The sequence below is a fragment of the Pan troglodytes genome, chromosome 7, assembly GCF_028858775.2.
Source record: "Pan troglodytes isolate AG18354 chromosome 7, NHGRI_mPanTro3-v2.0_pri, whole genome shotgun sequence".
NCBI classification, from domain to species: domain Eukaryota; kingdom Metazoa; phylum Chordata; class Mammalia; order Primates; family Hominidae; genus Pan; species Pan troglodytes.
In genome coordinates this window covers 75179992-75203677 of record NC_072405.2, presented here as the reverse complement: position 1 = coordinate 75203677, position 23686 = coordinate 75179992, and positions in this window count along the sequence as shown.

Below are 23686 nucleotides of genomic sequence, written 5' to 3'. Positions count from 1 at the left end.
TGCAGTATTTTTTCTTTCTGTGTCTGGCTTATTTCACTTAACAAGGTGTCATCCAGGTCCTTTCCATCCATGTTGTGGGAAATGGCAGGATCTCTCTCTCTCTCTCTTTTTTAAAGATGGAGTTTTGCTGGAGTGCAGTGGTGTGATCATAGCTCGCTGCAGCCTCAAACTCCTGGGCTCACGTCATGTTTGAACTTTAACCTCCTGAGTAGCTGGGACTACAGTCATGCACCACCACACTCAGCTAATTTTTTTTTTTTGGAAAGATGGGGATCTCGCTATGTTGCCCAGGCTGGTCTCAAACTCCTGGCTTAAAGTGTCTTCTTACCTTGGCCTCCCAAAGCGCTGGAATTATAGGCATGTGTCACCATGCCCATCCAGGATCTCCTTTCTGTAGCTGAGTACAAACAAGCATTTCAAAAATTTTGTTGTCTATATGAAAGGCAATTATATTTTGGGTGAAGCTATACTTTTATTTGAGAAAAGTTGGTGGGCATAATAAGTTTTTAAGTAAAACAAAAGTTAATTAACTTATAGAATGGTCATTCATTCTGAGAACACATTCTTTCTATTTTTGGGGTGTCTGCATAATAATCTTTCTTTCTGAAACAATGAGGATAGTCCTAATTTGGCGATATATGCCAAACCCCAAACCTATTCTCCAAACCCCCAATATTTTTGAAATCTTACAGGCACATGAAATCCAGAATTTGGGGAACCACTCCTGGGGTTCTTGAATAAGAAACCCCCATCCCTAGAAAGATCTCTTTCACTCTCTTCCAGCATTTCCTTGACTGTTCATGTTCTTGAATATGTTCGGTGGCCAGTGAACTATGACACGAAACTTGGTGGGAAGTAAGATTTAGCTCTCATTGCCATTGTTTTGTTGGCATGTTGATATCAGAAACTCTAGTCACGGTAGTTGAGTGGAGTAGTTGATTTTATATTAAATGGATAAGAGCACGGTTAATGGGTACATTTCAGTTAAACTGGGCATTGCAGCCATGATGGGGTCTCTTTGGGTTCTGTGATGAAAGACAGTGAATTAGCAGTTTCAAGCCTGGAATCCTCACACAGAATGTCAAGCCGTGGTAAAGAACAAAGGGGCCCATGGGAAAACAAGCCACTGCATTCTTAGCAGCTGCCTAGATTTTCTTCTCTTATTATAACCCAGTGGCAATGGTTTTAAATGACAACACAGGATATCTATTTAGTAATAACCACAAAAAGAAAGTAGCTGAGGAGGTAGAATGCTTGGTTGGGTGATAGTGATGAGAGGAACCCTGGAGGCAGAATGTCTGTGGGCCATGTAATTAAATCATCAGATGTCAGCTATCGACTTTCTCCCACATTGTAAGGACAGAGCTATCTTCTCACTTATGGTTATTTCTCCTCATTTTTGTGAAAACATAAAATGCAGTGTGTTCTGGAAAAAAAAATACTAAAGTACTATTACAGTGGATAGCTAGTCAGACACGAGCAGGGCAGGAAAGGCCCCCCGCCAACCCTGTGTTCACCAGAAATGTCAGGCAACCATGAGGTGATGGTCAGGTGGTTATTAAACTGTCTCTCTAAAATAATTGTGGCCAGGGGCAGTGGCTCACTCCTGTAATCCCAGCATTTTGAGAGGCCGAGGTGGGAGGATCACTGAGACCAGCCTGGGCAATATAGTGAGACCTCGTCTCTATAAAAAAAAAATTGGTCACAACCAGCACCACGCAAAGGCAGTCTCCCAATAGATAGAAACACCTGAAACTGGTGATTAGCAGCTTCCCAATAAGATCTTAGGAGTTGGGTGAGCAGGCTCCAGCATGAGCACTAAGAGGCAAAATGACGGAGTTTAAGTGCTGTATGACTTTCCTCCAGGAACACTTGACTGGTAAGGCAAAAATGCTTCAAGTAAGCATGTGCAACACCAGTAAACACTGCTCCTGGGGCTCCTCTCAACTGCTGGGAGTCCACTGAGCATGTGGACAGCCCACCCCAGGGGAAGAATCAGGGGAGAAGAGAGCAAAACCCCAGAAGCATGCCAATGTCTAAGACCCCAAGTCAAAGGTCAAACAGGGCACTTGAATCTGTGAAGTCACCACTTGGCCCTCTTCCAAGTGTACTTTACTTTCTTTCCTTCCTACTCCAAAATTTCTTAAAAAAACTTTCACTCCTGCTCTAAAACTTGCCTGGGTCTCTCACTCTGCCTTATGCCCCTCGGTTGAATTCTTCTGAGGAGGCAAGAATTGAGGTTGCTGCAGACCCTTATGGATTTGAGGCTGCTAACAGTACTATTATGCTCAAGAATATGGTCATTATTTTATAATCCCCACTTATTTTCCTAAGGCTTGAGAGGAAGTCATTTCCTGAGACAGATATAAGTTATTACAAAATTGAATTGTTGAGAAAAAGAAAGAGAGAGAGTTAGAGAATATATGTTTGGAGTTTTGTACATTAAATAACTCATATAATAGCTCAAGATATGCATGACTTCCATTATATAAATAAAAATAATCCAATTACTGTGGTGTTGGTTACACAACTCTGTGAGTCTATAAATTTTTTTTTTTTTTTGAGGCAGGGTCTCACTCTGTCTCCCAGGCTGGAGTGCAGTGGCACAATCACAGCTCGTTGCAGCCTTGATCTCCTGAGCTCAAGTCATCCTCCTGCCTCAGCCTCCCGAGCAGCTGGGACTATAGGTCTATACCACCATGCCTAGCTAATTTTTGTATATATTTTTTATAGCAGTGAGGTTTTGCCATGTCATCCAGGCTGGTCTTGAACTCCTGGGCTCAAGCAATTCACCGGCCTCCTAAAATGCTGGAATTATAGGCATGAGCCAGCATACCCAGCCTATCAAAAATTATTGAATTGAATACTCGAGTGAATTTAATGGTATGTAAATTATGCCTCAATAAAGCTGTTAAAAATTAATTGGTTTGTATGGCATGTATAACCAATAAAATGTAACAAAAGAAGATAGGAGCAAAACATTTTTAAAAAGCCATAACTTAGTTCACATCCATGTGTAATATTGTAGGCTATAGAGGGATGGTCAAAAGTGAGAATCTGATATTGAATCACATGAGAAATATGAAAAAATTTGCATTTTTAGTTTGAAGAGTGCTCTGAAAGCTTTGACCCGTGTAACCACCCCAGTTCTGTATTCAGTGTTCAGCAATGACTCCAACAGGTTCTGAGGTACTAACAGGAACCATGGACAAGAAAGAGTTTATGGGGGGGGGGGTGACTCAGAGGGTTTTTGTTGACTTAAGAGTAGCTGTGGCCAGTAATCTCAGCACTTCAGGAGGCTTAGGCAAGAGGATTGCTTGAACGCAGGAGTTTGAGACCAGCCTGGGCAAAAATGTGAGACCCTTTCTCTACAGAAATGTTTAAAAATCAGCCAGGTGTGGTGGTGCACACCTGTAGTCCCAGCTACTTGGGAGGCTGAGGTGGGAGGATTGCTTGAACCCAGGAGGTTGAGGCTGCTGTGAGCCATGATTGCACCACTGCACTCCAGCCTGGGTGATGGAGTAAGAACCTGTCTTAAAAAAAAAAAAAAAAAAAAAAAGAGGAAGAGTAGCTGTAACTGGAATGGTCATATAATTTACTATGTAAACTAAGGACAGTTTGGAACTTGAAATGTGATGCTATCCATAATCATACAGGAACAATAAACATAAGCAAGTCATATGCAAAGTCACTCTACCTCTAATCTTGTGTTTGATAATATAACAAATATTTGGCCCCAGAGAGTGGCTCATGCCTGTAGTCTCAGCACTTTGAGAGACTGAGGAAGGAAGGTCACTTGAGTCCAGGAGTTCAAGGCCAGACTGGGCAACAAGTGAGACTCTGTCTCTACAAAAAATAGAATAAATTACTAGGTGTGGTGGTGTGCACCTGTAGTCCCAGCTACTTAGCTGAGGTGGGAGGATCACTTGAGCCCAAGAGGTTGAGGCTGCAGTAAGCCACAACAACAAGAGGTTGAGGTGTGCAATAAGCACACCACTGCACTCCAGCCTAGGCTACAAAGCAAGACTTTGTCTCAAAAAAAAAAAATTCTATGTAACTCTTGATTGGTTTTATAGGTAGGATTTGGAATTGGAAGGCTTATATAGAAGACTTTCGGGGCTTTGATTTCCTCAATTCTAAAACAGAGAATCTTATTCCGTTTCCCTTCCTTCCTTCCTTCCTTCCCTCCCTCCCTCCCTCTCTCCCTCCCTCCCTCTTTCCTTCCCTCCTTCCTTCCTTCCTTCCATCCTTTCCTCCCTCCCTCTCTCCCTCCCTCCTTCCCTCCCTCCCTCCTTCCTTCCCTCCCTCCCTTCCTCCCTCCCTCCTTCCTTCCTTCCTTTCCTCCTTCCTTCCTTCCTTCCTTCCTTCCATCCTTTCCTCCCTCCCTCTCTCCCTCCCTCCCTCCTTCCCTCCCTCCCTCCTTCCTTCCCTCCCTCCCTTCCTCCCTCCCTCCTTCCTTCCTTCCTTTCCTCCTTCCTTTCCTTCCTTCCTTCCTTCCTTCCTTCCTTCCTTCCTTCCTTCCTTCCTTCCTTCCCTCCTTCCTTCCTTCCTTCCCTCCTTCCTTCCCTCCCTCCCTCCTTCCCTCCATCCCTCCTCTCCTTCCTTCCCTCCCTCCCTTCCTTCCTCCAACATGTATTTATTGAGCTCCTACTATATATTTTTAAAGTTCTGTGCTAGGGATTCAGGAGATAGAAATAATCATTTCTAGCCCCAGTAACTCCTAGTCTACTTTCAGAAACAGAGTCACTGGCTGAGTGCAGTGGCTCACAACTGTAATCCTAGCACTTTGAGAGGCTGAGGCAGGCGGCTCACATGAGGCCAGGAGTTTGAGACCAGCCTGGCCAACATGGGGAAACCCTGTCTCTACTAAAAATACAAAAATCAGCCAGGTGTGATGGCGTGCACCTCTAGTCCCAGCTACTTGGGTGGCTAAGGCAAGAGAATTGTTTGAACCAGGGAGGTGGAGGTTGCAGTGAGCTGAGATCTCACCATTGCACTTCAGTCCAGGTGACAGAACAAGACCTTGTTAAAAAAAAAAAAAAAGGAAGAAGAAGAAACAGAGTCAAAGATATAATTATAATTGATGTGCTTAGTGACAGCCCCTTCTTTAGCTTTTACGGGGTGTAACCCCTAAGTTAAGTCTTAAACTCAGAATAAGTCTAGGCATGGTGGCTCACACCTGTAATCTCAGCACTTTGAGAGGCTGAGGATGGTGGATCTCTTGAGGCCAGGAGTTCGAAACCAGCCTGGCCAACATGGTGTTACTCTGTCTCCACTAAAAATATGAAAATCAGCCTGGCTTGGTGGCACACACCAGTAATCCCAGCTACTTGGGAGGCTGAGGCACAAGAGTAGCTTGAATCGGGGAGGTGGAGGTTGCAGTCAACCGAGATCACACCACTGCACTCCAGCCTGGATGACAGAGCAAGATTCTATCTCAAAAATAAAAAAAATGAAAATAAAAAAGAGTCAGAATAGGCTTAGGCTTTAAGCTGGGGTTGGACAAGCTCTCTCCGGCAAGAGGCTTAAGAACATCACTATCCAATGTTCCAAGGTGACAAACTCTCTGCAGGGCAGCCATCCCCAGTGCCCCTTGTCATCTCTGACATCACCCTGGGCAGGTTTCCTCCATAGGGCTCACCATTCTCTCAGGAGCACCAGCAGGTTGCAAAAGCAAAATGCACAATGGTGCTGACTGGCCTTTTATGAAATGCACTTCATGCCCACAGACCTAAAGCAGTCCCTCAGCATGGCTGCACGATCCTACCCCGTGCCCGTGGGTGGTCAGCTCCTTCCCTCTCAGGAGGGACCTTTCCATCTTCTCCTCTCTCTTCAGATTTGCATTCACTCTTGGTCTCTGCTTTGTGTTTTAGACAAAATAGTGACAACCAGCCAGAAATACCTCATTGCCCCTGCCTGCCAGCACAACCCCCTACTTCCCGCTGGGCCTACACCCACCAAGTTCCCTGCAGAGGTGCCCACCTATACTCTCTACTCTGCTTCCTGAGGGTGCATCATCCATTGCTCTGAGGCCCACCCACCCTGTGAGCTGGACCCTGTCACCCACCGTGACTTGTTGCCCCTACATGCCTTCCTTCTCTCTCCAGCATCCCACACTAGCAGACTATTTCCCCCTCTTTACCTGATTGTGGTCATCATCTACAATAGGGTGGAAATATCTCTCACTTTGAATAAATAACCCTCCCGTGACCCAAGCCTGCTCTGTATCTCCCATTTATTACCCTGCTGCTCTTCACAGCAAAACTCCACTTTTTCACCTTCCCTCTTACTCTGATAAAATCACCTCTTGCCAAACCAGTGCCCAGTTTGCAGTCCTTCTCTTATCTGATCTCTTAGGGGCTCATGGCAGAGCCCACTTGACCCTTTCCTTCATTCGGCCTCTGGGATCTTTCTAGCTCTTCTCCGGTTCTCTGGCTGCCCTCTTGGTTTCCTTTCCTGTCTCCTCCTCGTTGGGTGCCTAACTTCTAAATACTGGAGTCCCCAGGGCTGAGCCAGGGCCCCCTTTTCTTCTCTGTGTATTTGTCCCCTCAGGTGACTTCATCCAGTCCATGGCTTTCAATAACATCTATATGTAAAAAGAGAGCTGTCTCCAGTGTTCATTTTTTTAAATTTCTTTTTTATTATACAAGTGACACATTTAGTTATAGAAAATATGTAAAAGTCAGAAAACGCAGATGATCAAAAATAGGAAGATAAAATCAGCCATAAACACACAACCCAGAAATAATCACTATTATCATCTTGGCGTATATACTTTTTCTTCATCCATTCACACATATGTAAGTATATATATATATATATATATATATATATATACACACACACATATAGTAACAAAATAGAATCATACTGTACATATTATTTTATAACTTGCTTTTTCAATTTAAGAATGTTTTTGTGGATGTCCTTTGATAGTAATATAAACCTGTCTTCAGCACCTTTAATCTTTTTTAAAACATTTATTTTTTATTTTTTTAATAAAAAAACTCTGTGGGTACATAGTAGGTGTATATATTTACGGGGTACATGATGTGTTTTGATACAGGCATGCAATGTGTAATAATCACATCATGGAGATGGGGTATTCATCCCCTCGAGGGTCTATCCTTTTGTTACAAACAATCCAATTACACTCTTAGTTATTTTAAAATGTACAATGAAGTTTTTTTGACTATAGTCACCCCTGCTGTGCTATCAAATACTAGGTCTTATTCTTAGCATCTTTAAATTGCTACATAATATTTTTATAGTATGTATGTTTCTACAATTTATGTAACCTAACTCTTTCTTGTCAGAGTTGTTTCTAAATGTTTTCTATTACACAAAAAAATAGTGGTGCTGGCACTTGGCTTGTCTTTGGACCATTCTGAGTGACACCCCAGGATGTACTTCTAGGAGAGGCGACTTGCTGAGTCGGAGGCGCACACTTTAATGTGCACTGTCAAGGCTTGCTGGGGTCCCAGGGCTCACGCATCCCTTTCTCTAGCTGAGGGCCAGTCCACCCACATCAGCCGTCAGTCCCGGTGCCAGCCCGGAGCGGGAGGGGCCCAAGCCCGCAGCACCCGGCGCCTTTTGTGTGGCCCGAGCCCTGGAGAGGCTGAGGGCGCGGCGGGCATGTAGCCTGCGGATGGCCCTGGCCCGCACCTGCCAGAAGTGTGTCGCGTCGGCCTGGTGCGGGGCGGCCGCTGCGCTGCATAAATGCACAACTCGCTGGAGCGGGCGGCCTTTGTGCACGCCAGACACCAGATGGGACGCGATTAGGGATGTGACAAGCAGGGCCGAGGGCAGGCTCCCCGTGGACCTGCTGCTGCTGCTACTACTACGGACATTTTGGCGGGAAGAGAAAATTATTTAAAAACGAAATAAATAAAAGAACGTCTTCCCTGTGACAGGCCCTTCGGACAAAGGTCTTTTTGACTTTGTGTGTGCTCGGGGGCGGGGTTGCCGCTCAGAACCGGCTCTTTCCTCTGGGATAAAAGGCTTTTGCTCTGTCAGATCTGAGCCAACAAATGACGGGGAGTTTCCATCTGGCCTTTGTGGGCAGAGACTAGAGCCATGTTTGCACTTGGGTGAGCGCGGCTGGCCCCGGGCCATTGTTAGGAGTCTTCAATGCAGGGTGTCAGCCAGGATGGATCTGCGCTGCATCCCTCTGTCCAGGGCCCGCCCCAGGAGCGCCCAGGGTGTGTGCATCTGCAGACAGACAGGACACCGGGACCCCCAGAGAGAGTCTCCCAAGGTACCTCTTGGCCCAGTGTTCCTGGCCAGAGAAAGACTTGGCAACTGGAGGACGTGGGCCGACCCCTGACCAGGTGTGGATGCGTGGTGTGTGTAGGGGAGGAGGGTAGGACACAGGCAAGCAGAGCCATGCTCCAGCTGTAGCCGCAAGTCGCCTGACCTCTGCCACCCCTGGTGGCCGTTTCTTCAGATCTGGCAGCAGAACTGATGATAGTAATCATGATTTATCTAGGGCTGCAGCTTGACCACCGTTTACACAGATTGGGAAATGCCCCGTTTGGATTTGAATGGGGTGTTCTGTTCTAGAACACCACTGTCCTGGGCCAGTAGATGTGAGGGAAGCTGTATGAAGGCCCCTTCTATGTTCTAAGCATCTGCTCCACTGACTTGTCCTCTTCAGGTCTAGGTGCTCTCTCCAGAAGGCCCTGGTTACATCTGTGGTGGTGACCCGAGTCTATTAGCTCACCTCATCCCTTTAGCAGGGACCAGTCATTACATGCAGGCAATGACTCTTGGCCCAAAAGTACACTGAGGCATGAAAATCGGGAGAGGTCTGCAGTTAGGATGAGAGAGAGAGAGGACAGGCAGACCTGGGTGAATGCTCAGCAGAGGGTCCCTGCTGTCAGGGGCGGGGCAAAGAGAGAAGACTCCACAAGGGAACCCCAAAAGCCCCTTCTGACATATTTGCCAACAGCCAGCCTGTTTGGATCTCACCTTCCCACCCAATCCTGCATTTCTAACACATCATCCTGGGTAGTATGCACAGATGTCCATCTGTGTTTGCATGGTGTGTTGTTGCTCTTCTAAAAAGAGAGTGATGGCCAGGTGCAGTGTTGAGCGTCTGTGGTCCCAGCTATTCAGGAGGCTGAGGCTGGTGGATTGCTTGAGCCCAGGAGTTCCAGGCTGCAGTGAGCTATGATCGCACCACTGCACTCCAGCCAGGGTGACAAAGTGAGATTCTGTCTCAAAAAAAAAAAAAAAGGAAACAAGGTAAATCTGCCAATGACCTTTATGCCTTATTTAACTGGCATTTCCTTTTTTCCTTTATATCAAAGCATAAGACAGTTAAGGCCTTAGGAGATATTTTGACATTGTGAGACCTGTGGCCACAACTTGGAGAAAGAGATGTCCTTCTTTCCCTCTTGAGCAAAGGTAAGCCCCAAATACTTCATTAGGAAGGATTTTACTGCCCTATACAGTGATTCTCCACCAGCATTCTGCAAAGAGAAGAATAACTCCTTCTCATGTCCCTGGGAAGCAACTGAGCATGTCTCACTTAGCTCCATTCCTCCCAAGAGAAAGCCATTTCACACCAATCTCTTTGTACTTTCGTGTAGGCCAAGCAGAAGAAGTTGCATTTTCTTAACACAAAGTTCTCTTCTGAACAGTTTAAAGTCCTGTTGCATTTCGGTTTTTATGAGTGAAAACAGGCATCTCAGAACACAGGATGGGAATCAGGATGGGGTGGGGACATCCAGGCTGGGTTGTGCAGGCAGGCGGCCTACTTGTGGTCAGAGGCACTCTCCCTCACCCCCGGTACCCTGTGTGGAGGCCCTTTACCCCTGGCCTGCAGCCCAGAATGAGGCTGGAAATGGCCCTCCCCAGCCTGCAGCAGTCTAGAGGGCATGTGTAACAGAGAAGCCCCCACTTTCAAGAATGGGAGGATGCCAGAGACGCTCCTCCAGCTTCATGTTTGATATGTTTTTTTATTTTTATTTTTCACAAAGGCCCTACTCTAGGCTTGGCCAACTGCAGAGCTAGACAAGTCATTTGGCTTCTCCATTAAATAGGGAAGCTGTGAGCAAAATGGATCCTATAGTTCCATCTAGTTCCCAAGTCTGTGTCTACCATGAGAAAGAAGAAGCAGCAGTGTCAGAGGAATCAGATTCCCAGAAAAGGGAACTGAATATTTCTTCCTAGAACAACACATACCCAGAAACAAACACAGGTACAAAGACACATTTGACTGTCAAATGAGGTTTCTTATCTGATCATCCTTTCCTTTTTGACAACTATGCCCAATGATAACCATTAAAACCCTGGACTTGAGTAAATCAGTGGCTTTCATACTTACCATCTTTCATACTTACCATCCTAGCTTCCCCGGTCTTCTTTGACTGTCTTCCTGGGAACCAAGCTCGGGTCACTTCCCAAGCCTCAGACAAGGCCTTAGTAGGGCCTGGACTCAACTCCAGCCCCTGGTAACTTGGATGCTGCGTACTTGCTGATCACATGGCTGGCAGGAAGGCGGAGGTTAGTGGGCTAGAAGAGAATAATAACTATGTCTTCAACTGGGAGTGGTAGGGGAGGATAGGAGAATTTTTTTTTTCTTTTTTTGAGATGGAGTCTCACTCTGTCACCCAGGCTGGAGTGCAGTGGCATGGTCTAGGCTCACTGCAACCTTCACCTCCAGGGTTCAAGTGATTCTCCTGCCTTAGCTTCCTGAGTAGCTGGGATTACAGACATGTGCCACCACGCCTAGCTAATTTTTGTATTTTTAGTAGATACGGGGTTTCACCCTGTTGACCAGGCTGGTCTCGAATACCTGATCTCCGGTGATCCACCTGCCTTGGCCTCCCAAAGTCCTGGAATTACATGTGTGAGCCACCGTGCCCAGCCAGAGGAGAATTCTTAACCATCCCACTTACTCCCTCACCTGCCAAGAACTCCTGGCATACAAGGCTCCAAAGTCCAGACAAGATCATGTCACTCCTCCACTCAAACTCTTCGGTGACTCCTGCTACTCACATTTGGGCACTTGGGGCCACCGTGAGCTAATCCCAAGCCTTCCTTTCTGGCTTGCTTCCTCACATTCCCCAATCAGATCCTTTCATCTCCTCAGAGAAACCCTTTGTCTTCTCACCTCCATTCTTTTTCTGAGCTAGATGCCCTTATAAAAATGCCCTAACCCCATAGCTTCCTCTTCAAATCCTAATTATCATGCAAGGCTCAAGGCTCAACTGGTTCTGCTGCCTCTTTCATGAAGTCTTCTTGGATCTCCTGAGCCAGAATTTTCTCTCCCTTATCTCAACATTCACAGTCTTTGGTTTGTACCTCTCTTTTGATACTACTTGCTTCCTACCTATTCTTATCATTATTTCTACTCATCTTTGATTATGCCTTTATGTACCTTGGAACATTTAGCTCATGCAATGTATTTAGTAAGTAACTGAACAAGTGTCCCTTGATTGACATATGAAAAGAAGCTGGCACAAACATGCCTGCCCTGATGTTGATGAAGCATGCAGCCGGACAGCTGTGAGGCAGGTGAAATGGAGATCTAAGAGCAAATGACTCCCCAACCACCTCAAAGCACATGGGCTTTATTTTCCAGAACTGAATCTGCTGCTAGCTTGCCAACCCTGTGTGCCTTCCAGAAAGGACCTATTTTCTTTCCTCTTCTCTTTTTTTTTCCTTCTTATTTGAGGCCCACACACCTGTATACCTCTCAGGTGGAACAACAGAAGAGTTGGAAATACAAGACGTATTTAAGGAAAAGAGGTACTAATTTTGAAAGATTATATTGTGGTTAGGTTAATCTCACAACACAAGGAGTGTAGTTTTGATCACTTTCTGCTTATCATTTATTTTTTTTCTTAGACTATTTAAAGCAAGCTTTAAGGCCTCATGGGCTGCAAACCAGTGCTTCTCAAACTTGAATGTGCATATACACCACCAGAGGATCTTATTAAAATGCAGATCCACATTCAAAGTCTGTAATTTTGCATTTCTAATGAGCTCCGGGGTGGTGCCTTTGCTTTGGTTCCATGGGCCATACGTCAAAAAGCAAGGATCTAGAGATAATTTTCCAATTAGTAACTAAGGTTCTCAAATCACCTTTCTCACTTTGAATTCCCTTAATATCTTGTTTGTGTTGTTCTAAAGGCCCATGTAGCAGATTTCATTTTATTATAGCCATGCCATACATTAGAAGTAACCTCCTTGAAGACAGGAGCAATCCCTTTCTTATGTCTCCACATTTCTCCTTACAGCCTTCATACTGCTGGCACAGAGCAGGTCTTCACAAATGTTTGTTAAATGAATGAACAAATGGGTGAATTAATGGGCAAAACAAAACTATAAGACTGTATTCCAAGCTGGGCGCAGTGACTCATGCCTGTAATCTTAGCACTTTGGGAGGCTGAGGCAGGAGGATTGCTTGAGCCCAGGAATTTGAGACCAGCCTGGGCAACATACTGAGATCCTGTCTCTATAAAAATTTAAGAAGTTAGGCTGGATACAGTCTGTAATCCCAGCACTTTGGTGGGAAGTTAGGCTGGACATGTCTGTAATCCCAGCACTTTGGGAGGCTGAGGCGGGCGGATCACCTGAGGTCAGGAGTTTGAGACCAGCTTGGCCAACATGGTGAAACCCTGTCTCTACTAAAAATACAAAAAAATTAGCTGGGCATGGTGGCATGTGCCTGTAGTTCCAGCTACTCAGGAGGCTGAAGCAGGAGAATTGCTTGAACCTGGGAAGCCGAGGTTGCAGTGAGCTGAGATGGTGCCACCGAACTCCAGCTTGGGTGACAGAGTGAGACTCCATCTCAAAAAAAAAAAAAAAAATTTAAGAAATTAGCTGGGTGTGATGGTGTGCATCAGTAATCCCAGCTACTTAGGAGGCTGAGGCAGGAGGATTGCTTGAGTCCAGGAGGTTGAGGCTGCAATGAATTGTGACTATGCCACTGCATTCCAGCCTGGGTGACAGAATAAGACCCTATCTTTAAAAAAAAGAAAAGAAAAAAAAGAAAGAAAAGACTGTATTCTTTATTCCAGGGCATGATTGTGCCCTTCAGAGAAAGCTAAGTCCAGGAAAAGAAAGCAAGATGTTCTATGGAAGCCTCCCTCCCTCAGGAGCTGACCTCACTGCCTAGGAAGAGAGTCCATTCTGGATGGACTGCACTGAATGCCCGTTTGGATGCTGTAGGTTCCTGGTCATACTTTGGAATGTGCCACCGGGGAGGACACATGAATTAGCATATGGCAGTCACCATATATAAGGGGCCTCTGGAGGCTTCTCCCTGTAATCCCTGTACATGGATTCATGTAATTATTCAAGTGCTAATTATAGAACCTATGGAGCATCCAGGCTCTTAGCATTTCTTTTGTTTTTCTCCCTCCTTGTTTTTTTCAGTCACTGTCAACATGTTGGCACTATCCATCATGTCATTCTCAGAGCTGCCAGTGAGGGCTTTTCTGAGAGATCTCCTCAGAGCACCTCACTTTTCTTGTGAGCGTCCTCTGATACCCCACTGCCAGCCAGAGTCAAAATCCTGGGCTTAGCATGGCATTCCAAACCCCTCCCCTTCTCAGGTTCGTCATCCACCCATCCCCATCATGCACTTTTCTCCTGTCAAATGGACCATTTTCCAATCCCTGAACACATTCTCTGTCGTCTGTGGTTTTGTTTATGCTCTTTGCTTTGCCTAAAACACATTTCCTTTGTCCAGCTAGTGACCTCTTACTCCTGGCCCTGCCCAAGCCCAGCTCCCCCGGGTCCTTCTGATGCCCCAGGCAGAACTCATCAGTTCTCCTCCCCAGCCCTGCCTCTTTGCTCCTCTTGGGTTTCTGCACTGATCACATTGCATCATCGCGGGAGCTCAATCCGTCTGCCCACCTGCCTTCTCCTTTGTGTCTTCGGCATTCAGTGAGCGCTCAACTTGTGGTTGTTGAAGAAATGAAGTCAAGAGGAGAGCACTTTAACTGACTGCTGTTTATTATGCTTCTTCCTTTCTCCTGGCAATCAGGAGTTCCCATTGTTCCAGTACCTACTGTGTGCCAATGTCATTACCTCCCTATCTTATTTTGTGCCTCACAATTTCTCTGTGCAGTAGGTGTTATCTTCATTTTACACAAAGACACCGAGAGTTAGGGAAGTTAAAGCACTTGCCCCAGAGGTTTCTGAAATGTTTGATTGCAGACTTGGGGCCCAGAAATCAACCATCCTCTAGAAGTTGGTACTCTGGAAGCCCAAGTTCCATTAAGTGCTCACTGATTGCCTGTGGCTTCTTCATAAGGGCCGGGAGCTGTCAGTGGCTTCTGAGTCACTCATTCCTGAAACAAGACTTCAGATGTTTAATGGAATTTCCCTTCCTTTCCTGTCGCTGGCATATTCATGACTCAAGTGGAGGGCACAGTTAGTAGGGAGCTTGCTGACTTGATAGGTACAGCATTGAGGGTGGGGCAATGTTTCTAAACCACAAGCGGCCAAATTATTTCCCCTTTCAAGAGAGGTTTTTGCTGGCCATGCTGATGTAGTCATCTGGTGCAAACATTTTCAAAAGGTTTTTTTTTTCTGTTAATTTTAAATACAAGTGATTTCATGCTTTCTTGTTTAGAGTTTCAGATAGATTGCAGCTATAGGGTATTGGACGGATACAGGATCAAAGCAGACAGAAACACACTTAGTGTCTGTGTGACCTTGAGCAAGTTATTGAACCTCTCTAAGCCTCCAATTTCTCATTTAGAAAATGAGGTTGCTGGGAGGACTACATGAGAATGTGTATTTGTGAAAACAGGGGATGAGCCGATACCAGCCACTCACAAATGTAAGGTCCCCAATCTTCTAGTTTTCCCTAATATGTATCTCTCATTGCAATCCTGCTCAAGCATTGACTGCTTCAACAATTCCAGAAACAGGCAAGATATAAATTACAAGTAAATATTCAATGATGTGTCTCACTACTTAAATAAGGCTGCCCTTTAGGATTCAGCTTCTTCTCCAGAAAAACATGGGCCATTGTGAAATGAAGTGAAAGTGTGAAATGAAGTGAAAGTGAAAGGAAGTCAAGTGAAACTCACTCACTCACTCACTGACAATTTAGGGCCAATTGGACTGATAGCATCTGAATTCCCTGTGGTTTTTTTTTTTCCTCCACCCTAACCTATGATAATCTAAGATAGGGACCCAGGAATTTGTATTTCTACAAACTCATCAGGTGATTCTTGTAAAGATTAAGGCTTTAGGGTGACTCAATTGCTTTTCCTAATCCTGAAAAACTCACTAACAAAAGGTGCTATAGGCTGGGCATGATGGCTCACATCTGTAATCCCAACACTTTGGGGGGCTGAAGTGGGAGGATTGCTTGAGCCCAGGAGTTTGAGACCAGCTTAGGCAACGTGGTGAGACCTGGCCTCAACAACAACAACAACAACACAAAATTAGCCGATTGTGATGGTTTGTGGCTGTATTTCAAGTTATTTGGGAGGCTGAGTTGAAAGTATTCCTTGAGCCCGAGAGTTCAGGGCTGCAGTGAGCTATGATTGCATCACTGCACTCCAGCCTGGGCAACAGAGCAAAACCCAGTCACACACACACACACACACACACACACACACGCGCGTGTACGCGCGCGCATTATTCCAGAGAGCCAATCTCCTTGTTCTGGTCATGTCACAGCCCTTTCTTTAGGAGACTCCAGACCCACATTTGGCACTTGTCATACCCCTTGCAGGTTTCTGGAGACAAACCTTTCAGTCCTGAAGGGAGTTAACTGACATGTGTTTTGATGGGAAGATCATGGAGCTGTAGAACTGATCTCTAATCACCACGGCTGCCTACAGCACCAGGGTTTTAAAGCACAGCATATAAGTAAAAGCAAGAAAAAGATTGAGTTTGATAATTCTGGTATTGATATCTGGTGTTGATTTTGATAATTCAGAAATTCTGATAGTCTCTAGAGGGAATGCATAATGAGTGAATCTGCTCTGTTGAGGTGAGCATTTAATCCTGTGTGTGTGTAAAATACGACACATATTATGGGGCCACAGTATAACTGAATGTTTGATCCCCTCTGCTGCACGCTGGCTTCCCCCTGTGAAAGGTCCTTCCCCCTGTGCATGCCTCTGTTCCCTCTCCTTGGAGTGACAGGTGGGCTAGCATCTCATTAAGTCTGGGAGGGCACCTGGCATTTTGACATTATCATTTTGGCATAAGCATATTTGATACAGCCTTTTAAAAGAAGCCTAAAAAAGTCATTAAAAAACCCCACACAACACTGATTTTTTCAACTGACTTTATCATCAATAAAGGAAGAGCTTCATCCATCCCAAGCTCCATTTGGTCGCTGAACCTCCCCTCCATGCCAGTGCCCTGGATGCCTCTGAGACAGGGATCGGGAAAGGCGGGGACCAGGGCTGTGTCAGGTCCCCGGGGCAGGCAGTCGCTGATGGAAAACCACGAATAACAACACCATGATTGTGTTTACCACATGCGGGCCCTCAGGAAGTGCATCATTATGCTTGGTGAGGGTTGCTTCTTTTCTGAGAATCTGCTTGAGTCCTGAGAATTCTACATCTCACGTCCTCTGATTTTGCTCTTTGAGTTGCAACACCCATATTTTATGACAGATTTGCAAATCTGTCTATTTTTTCTAAGTTTCTTGAATATGTCAGTGGAATTATTTTTCAGACGCTAGAGGGGGCAGGGGGTAGGAGGCGAGGATACTGGAGACAATGTGATCCTTTTTCCTTAGCAACAGGCTGCCCAGAGAATGCTCAATTACATTTCTAACAGTTTTCTCAACATATTTTGTATTGGCATTAGTTAATAGGTTACATTCCTTTATGATGACGGTTTGGAGGAGGGGCATCCCCTGAAAAGCTAACCTAGTTTGAATGGACTTTTCAAAAATATTCTTAAGATTAAAACAATTTTTTTTAATAAGTAAAAATGCACATGGTTAAAACAAAAATCAAAGGCAAAACTATGGAGACGATAAAAAGACCAGTTGTTACCAGGGGTCCAGTGGAGAGAGAGAGGAAGGGAGAGATGAACAGGCAGAGAGAGCACAGAGGGTATTTATGGCAGTGAAACTAGTCTGTCTGATCCTGAAATGGCAGATACATGTCATTACACATTTGTCGAAACCCACAGAATGTACAACATCAAAGGTGACATAATGTACATTATGGACTTTGTGTGTTTGTTTGTTTTTTGAGACAGGACCTTGCTCTGTTCCCCAGGATGGAGTGTAGTGGTGCTATCATGGCTCACTGCAGCCTCGACCTCTTGGGCTCAAGTGATCCCCCTACCTCAGCCTCCCCAGTAGCTGGGGCTACAGGCTTGTGCCACCACACCTGGCTAATTTTTTTGGTATTTTTTGGTAAATGTACATGTTGCCCAGGTTGTCCTCAAATCCCAATGCCTGCTTTGGCCTTCCAAAGTGTTGGGATTACAGGGGTGAGCGACCTGGCCTAGAGGACTTTAGTTATAATGTATCAATATTGGCTCATCAATTGTAACACATGTACTACACTAATATGCAAGATATTAATAATAGGGTGTGGAGGGGTGAGGGAGTATGTGAGAGCTCTGTGTTCTGCCCATTTTTTCTGTAAATCTAAAACTGCTCACAAATAAATTTTAAAACAAGATTAAAAATCAGATGCATTTGATACAAAAAATATTCAGAGTTCAAAAGGGTGTATCTTGAGCAATACTGTTCTCACTATACCTGTTCCCAAGTCCCTAAGATCCCACGCTAGAAGCAATGAATACTGCCAGTTTAGAAAACATCCGTCTGGGCCGGCCTGTAATCCCAGCATTTGGGAGGCCAAGAGGGGGCGGATCACCTGAGGTCAGGAGTTCGAGACCAGCCTGGCCAACATGGTGAAACCCCGTCTCTACTAAAAGTACAAAAATTAGCCAGGTGTGGTGGCACATGCCTGTAATCCCAGGGAGGCTGAGGCAGGAGAATTGCTTAAACCTGGGATGCGGAGGTTGCAGTGAGCCGAGATTGCGCCATTGCAGTCTGGGTGACAAGAGTAAAACTCTTGTCAAACTCTTGTCAAAAAAAAAAAAAAAAAAAAAAGAAAATATCCATCTAGGGAGTTTCTCTAAGTACACATCAGCATGATAGCCTACATTTTTTTCACACGAATGTTGCATGTTATTTATATATTTCATTAAGAATAAATAAATTAGATGACTAATACGGAACCGAAAGCAATAGAAGGAGCAAAAATTCCCTATAAACCATGGTGGCCAGAGGCAGAGCAAGCATCAGGGATGCTTACAGGGTTCTGTGATACCAGACAGAAGGAGGCTCCATTTCATGGAGCAGTTTCCATGAGGCTCTGCCAAAATAGCTGTCCTGTCAAAATAACTGCACCACAAACACTGTAAACAGCCTGCTCTGTCTCTGATTAGAGAGTCGTATGGGGATTGTATGAAACCTGTGGGGTCTAATGAGGGCTGTTCTCTTTAAAACCGTGGCAAGCAGTCCATTCATTCCGGTGACGTCATCTCCCAAATGTCTTTGGAACCTCTCCTTTGTAATCGCCCTTCAGAGTCTGCAGAACAATTTGTTTTCTTGCAGTTTTTTAAATAGCAAAGCCCTTTTAGACCCTAAGAACGCAAGCCCTGAGACACCTGGTAGATCTGCTTGTGCACCTGAATTTGCCAATGTGGTCATTCTGTTATTTGCTTTTCTTGTTACATAAAAAGCAAACAAATCAACCATCCTAGCCTACTCCCACCACCTGCAATGTGGTATGAAAAATGCAGATTCAGAGGATTGCTTTGCATTTGAGAAAATGAATACAAATATGTCAGCTTGATTTACTTGTGACATTTTTTCCAAATTAATTAAATGAAATCCAGGGAATGAAGACATTAGACCTGTGTTGTCCAATACTATTGCTACCAGTCATGTGAAGCTGTTGACTACACTTAGACAATAGACAATTTACTTATTTATTTGTTTATTAGTCATTATCCGTCTCTCCTTACCCCTACCCCAGCCCCCTACCCCACCCACTAAAATATAAGCTCCAAGAAGTCAGAGATCTTTGTTTTGTTTACTTATGTACTTAGAATAGCATTGGCACGTAGTAAATTCTCAATAAATACTAGTTGAATAAATGAATGAAAGGCCTCACCTCTGTGCATGAAGAGCTTTCATTTTGGTTGGGAAGGGAGTAAATGTACATCCATGAAACGTGCAGGGAAAAACTTGGAACATAAATAAAATTAGGCGGGGTGCGGTGGCTCACGCCTATAATCCCAGCACTTTGGGAGGCCAAGGCGGGTGGATCACTTGAGGTCAGGAGTTTGAGACCAGCCTGGGCAACATGGTGAAACACTGTCTCTACTAAAAATACAAAAATTAGTTGGGCATGGTGGCGGGTGTCTGTAATCCCAGCTACTCTGGAGGCTGAGGCGGGAGAATCGCTTGAACCCAGGAGGCGGAGGTTGCAGTGAGCTGAGATTGCGCCATTGCACTCCAGCCTGGAAGACAGAGTGAGACCCCATCTCAAAAAACTAAACAAACAAATAAAATTAAATTTCAGATTGCATGGTGTAGATTATAAACGCTATTAGAATTCATAGGAGGGAAATAGCGGTGAGGTCTGGAGACACACTTGAGCTGAAACTTGAAGAAAGTGTAAGACTTGAGTCTGGAGTTTGGGTGGGTGTCAAGTAAGGAGACGAAACTTGAGTTAGATAGAGGAAAGGTAGTGGTACAAGGGTTAATTCTCCAAGAGGGTGATTGTAATGCAGGAGGAACAGAGGGCTGAGGCCTCAGTTTTAGGGGGCACCTACAGTCACAGCCTGGAAGCAGGAAGAAACACCAGCCAAGGAGCCAGGAAAGAGGTCAAGGAGATGAGGGGGGACCCAGGAGTGCCCTGCAGCAAGAAGCATGGGAAGAAGAGTTTGAAGAAAGGGAATGTGTGTTCTCAAGGGTCCCATGCAGGAGCGTGCTGGAGTACAGATATTGACTTGAGGGGCAATTTTGACCAGAAGGGAGTTCCTATTTGTTATCACTTCATAGATTTTGGGTTGCCAGGCTGTTTCTTGGTGTAGCGATTACGATTTGGGTAGCGGCCAGTATAGGTGCTGCCTTGCTTATGTTTGATTGATGTATGAATAACAGAGATCACAGATCACCCTACAATTCAGACTCATAACGTTTTCTTCTAAAAATATATCTCTTTTATAAAATAGGCTATTTATGGTTGGGTGCGGTGGCTCATGTCTGTAACCCCAGCACTTTGGGAGGCCGAGGCAGGCAGATCATTTGAGGTCATGAGTTCAAAACCAGCCTGGCCAACATGGTGAAACCCCATCTCTGCTAAAAATACAAAAATTAGCCAGGTGTGGTGGTGGGCACCTGTAATCCCAGCTACTCAGGAGGCTTAAGCAGGAGTATCGCTTGAACCCGGGAGGTGGAGTTTGCAGTGAGCCGAAATGGTGCCACTGCACTCCAGCCTGGGCGACAGAGCGAGACTCCATCTCAAAATAATAAAATAAAATAAAATAAAATAAAATAGGCTATTTATGATTAATTTCTGCTTATAAACAAATACTACATAATTTAAAGTAACTCAACATTAGTTAAAATCCCATTGTTGTTAAACTCAATTATTATTAGTCACCGCTTAGCTAAATTTTGGCTTTCTTTCTAATTTAAAGGAAATGTTAAAATTTCTTTCACTTACTAAGGTAAGATTTTAGGTCCTGGTTTGCTTGGGACAGTCCCTGCTCTGCCTTTTATTCTAACATCCCATCCAGATTAGCCTTTGTCCCAGATTTTCTTTTTAAAAGATGTATTCTTATTACTGGCACAGAGATAAGCAGGGATGGGTTTGGTAGGTTCCTACTTCCAGCTGGTCTTGGCAAACAGTGTGTGAGATGGCATAGCAGCCAGAGCTCTCCCTTCAACGCATGGCTACATCTGAAAGGCAGCTGGGCATGCCTGTCCCTTTTCTTTTCTTTCTTTCTTTCTTTTTTCTTTTCCTTTTTACTCACCAAGCTTGCTCCATCTTTATTTATTTTTTAAAATTTGAGACAGGGTCTTGCTCTGTTGCCAAGGCTGGAGTGCAGTGGTACAATCACGGCTTACTACAGCCTCCAATTCTGGAGCTCAAACAATCCTCCTGCCTCAGCCTCCTCAGTAGCCAGGACTATAGGCATGTATCACCATGGCTGGCTAACTTTTTTTTTTTAGTAGAGATGGGGTCTCACTTTGTTGTCCAGGCTTGTCTTGAACCCCTGGGCTCAAGCAATCCTTCTACCTCAGCCTCCTGAAGTGCTGGGATTACAGGTGTGATCCACCATGCCCAGCCTTCATCCCCCCACCCCTTTTTTTTGAAGCTTTCTAGATGCAGCATAAGTAGCACCTCCTTTTCAAGGACAGCATGCAGGGTGTTTGTTGATGAAATAAAGTGCTTTTGGACAGGAGCTGCTAGGGACAACTAATTCCTTCTGGTCACAGGCAGTGGTAGTGGATGCAGTGGTAGTGGATGCTGCGGTACTGGCTGTTGATTGTTGTTGGTGACTCAGTGTACCAGTCAGTTGTGCTGTGACCCATATTTTGGCCTGTGTGATGCCATATGCTCAAAGTGCCAGGCTGCTAGTCAATGGGGTCAATGTGAAATCTGGAAAAATATAGGCTACGTGTACTTTCAATATGTTTGGGAAATAGAGGCCAAGCAGTTCTAGCTCAGAGTGTATAAGCAGTAGTCGGAAATCTGCTACATTGGTTGTGTCACTTATTGTATCATGTAAAACTACATCTAGTTTTTATATTGCTTATTGTGGTCAGCTGACTGATGCTCCACCATCTCCAATACCCAAAGATGTCCATGTCCTAATCCCTGGAACTTGTGAATACATTACCACACATGGCAAAAAGAATTTGCAGATGTGACTAAATTAAGGATCTTGAGATGAGTAGATTATTGCAGATTATCCACGTGGGCTTTATGTAATCAAGGGTCTTTATAAGAGGGAGACTACTGGAGTTCAGAGTCAGTGGTAGATGTTACAATTAAAGCAAGGGGTTGGAATGATGTGAAGAAGGAGCCATGAATCTAGGAATGCACATGGACTCCAGAAACTATAAGTGGCAAGGGAACAGATTCTTCACTTAGAGTCTCCGAAAGGAACCAGGTTGGCCAGCACCTTGACTTTAGCCTAGTAAGACTGATTTGGGGCTTCTGACCTCCAGAACTGTAACTGTAAGATAATAATTTTGCATTTTTTTTTCCACAGAGCTTCATTCTTGTTGCCCAGGCTAGAGTGCAATGACACAGTCTGGGCTCACTGCAACCTCTGCCTCCTGGGTTCAGGTGATTCTCCTGCCTCAGCCTCCCAAGTAGCCAGGATTACAGACACCACCACGCCTGGCTAATTTTTTTTTGTGTTTTCAGTAGAGACGGGGTTTCACCATGGTGGCCAGGCTGGTCTCGAACTGCTGACCTCGGGTGATCCACCCACTTCGGCCTCCCAAGGTGCTGGTATTACAGGCATGAGCCACTGCGCCCAGCCTGCATTGTTTTAAGCTACTAAATTGGTGGTAATTTGTTATAGCAGCAATGGGAAATGAATACACTTAATGCTTTTTAAATTTTGCAATAAGACTTTCTGCCAACAACCAGCTAAAAAAATAGAAAGTTCTTGTTTAATGAAAAATTAGATACCAGCTTTCCATGTCTCAAGATTGTTGGCAATGAACACGTAACTTGCACAACATTTTGTCAGCATTTATTGTCTGTCCACCATAGGGGAGGGTGGCATAGTGACATCACTGACCAGGAAAAGCAGACAACACCCATCAGCATCTACTTCAAAAGTTTGTTGTAATTTTAAGAAGACTGAGCAGAAAGATGATGCAGCTGCAGGAGCTGCATTTCCATGTGACTTAGTAAAGCATGACTTTTCATTTAGATCAAGTATTATTTCTTCTAAATTAATCTCACTCATTTTTATTTCTAAGTTTTGTTGTTTATATACAAAAAGTAAAGCAATTGATGTTAATGTGATGGTTTCATTATAAGCACAAGAGACTTTTTTTAAAAAACAAGTTCTCAGGCTGCATTTAGGTTAAAATTAGTTGTAAATGTTCTCAGCCTCAGCCTCCCAAAGTTCTGGGATTACAGTCATGAGTCACCATGCCTGGCCAAGTATTTTCATTTTGTTGTGCAAAAGACCTCTAGAACTTTTTCATCTGGTAAAACTGAAACTCTATACCCATTGAATAACAACTCTCCATTTCACCACTTCCCCAGCCCCTGGCTACCACCATTCTATTTTGTGTTTCTATGAGTTTGACTGCTTAAGATACCTCAACCATATGTATATTCTTACTCTAACTTTGCAGAAGGGCAATTATTATCCACATTTTATGGGTGAGTAATCTAAGATGAGAGCCTATATGCAAAGTACAGTCAAAACCATTCTCTCTCTCTTCCCTGGCCCACATCCCCTTGAGTTCTGGCTGACCTGTATTGCCATTTCGCAAGCCCCTTGCCAAAGGGCCCAGGCATTTTGCCCAGGGATGCTCCCTGTTCTCACAGTAAGAGAAATCTTCCCAAACTGGGTTGTTGTCACCTTTTCTTCTAGTGCTTGCTTTCTTTCTTCTTTTTTTTTTTTTTTGTTTTGGTTGAGATGGAGTCTCGCTGTGTTGCCCAGGCTGGAGTGCAGTGGT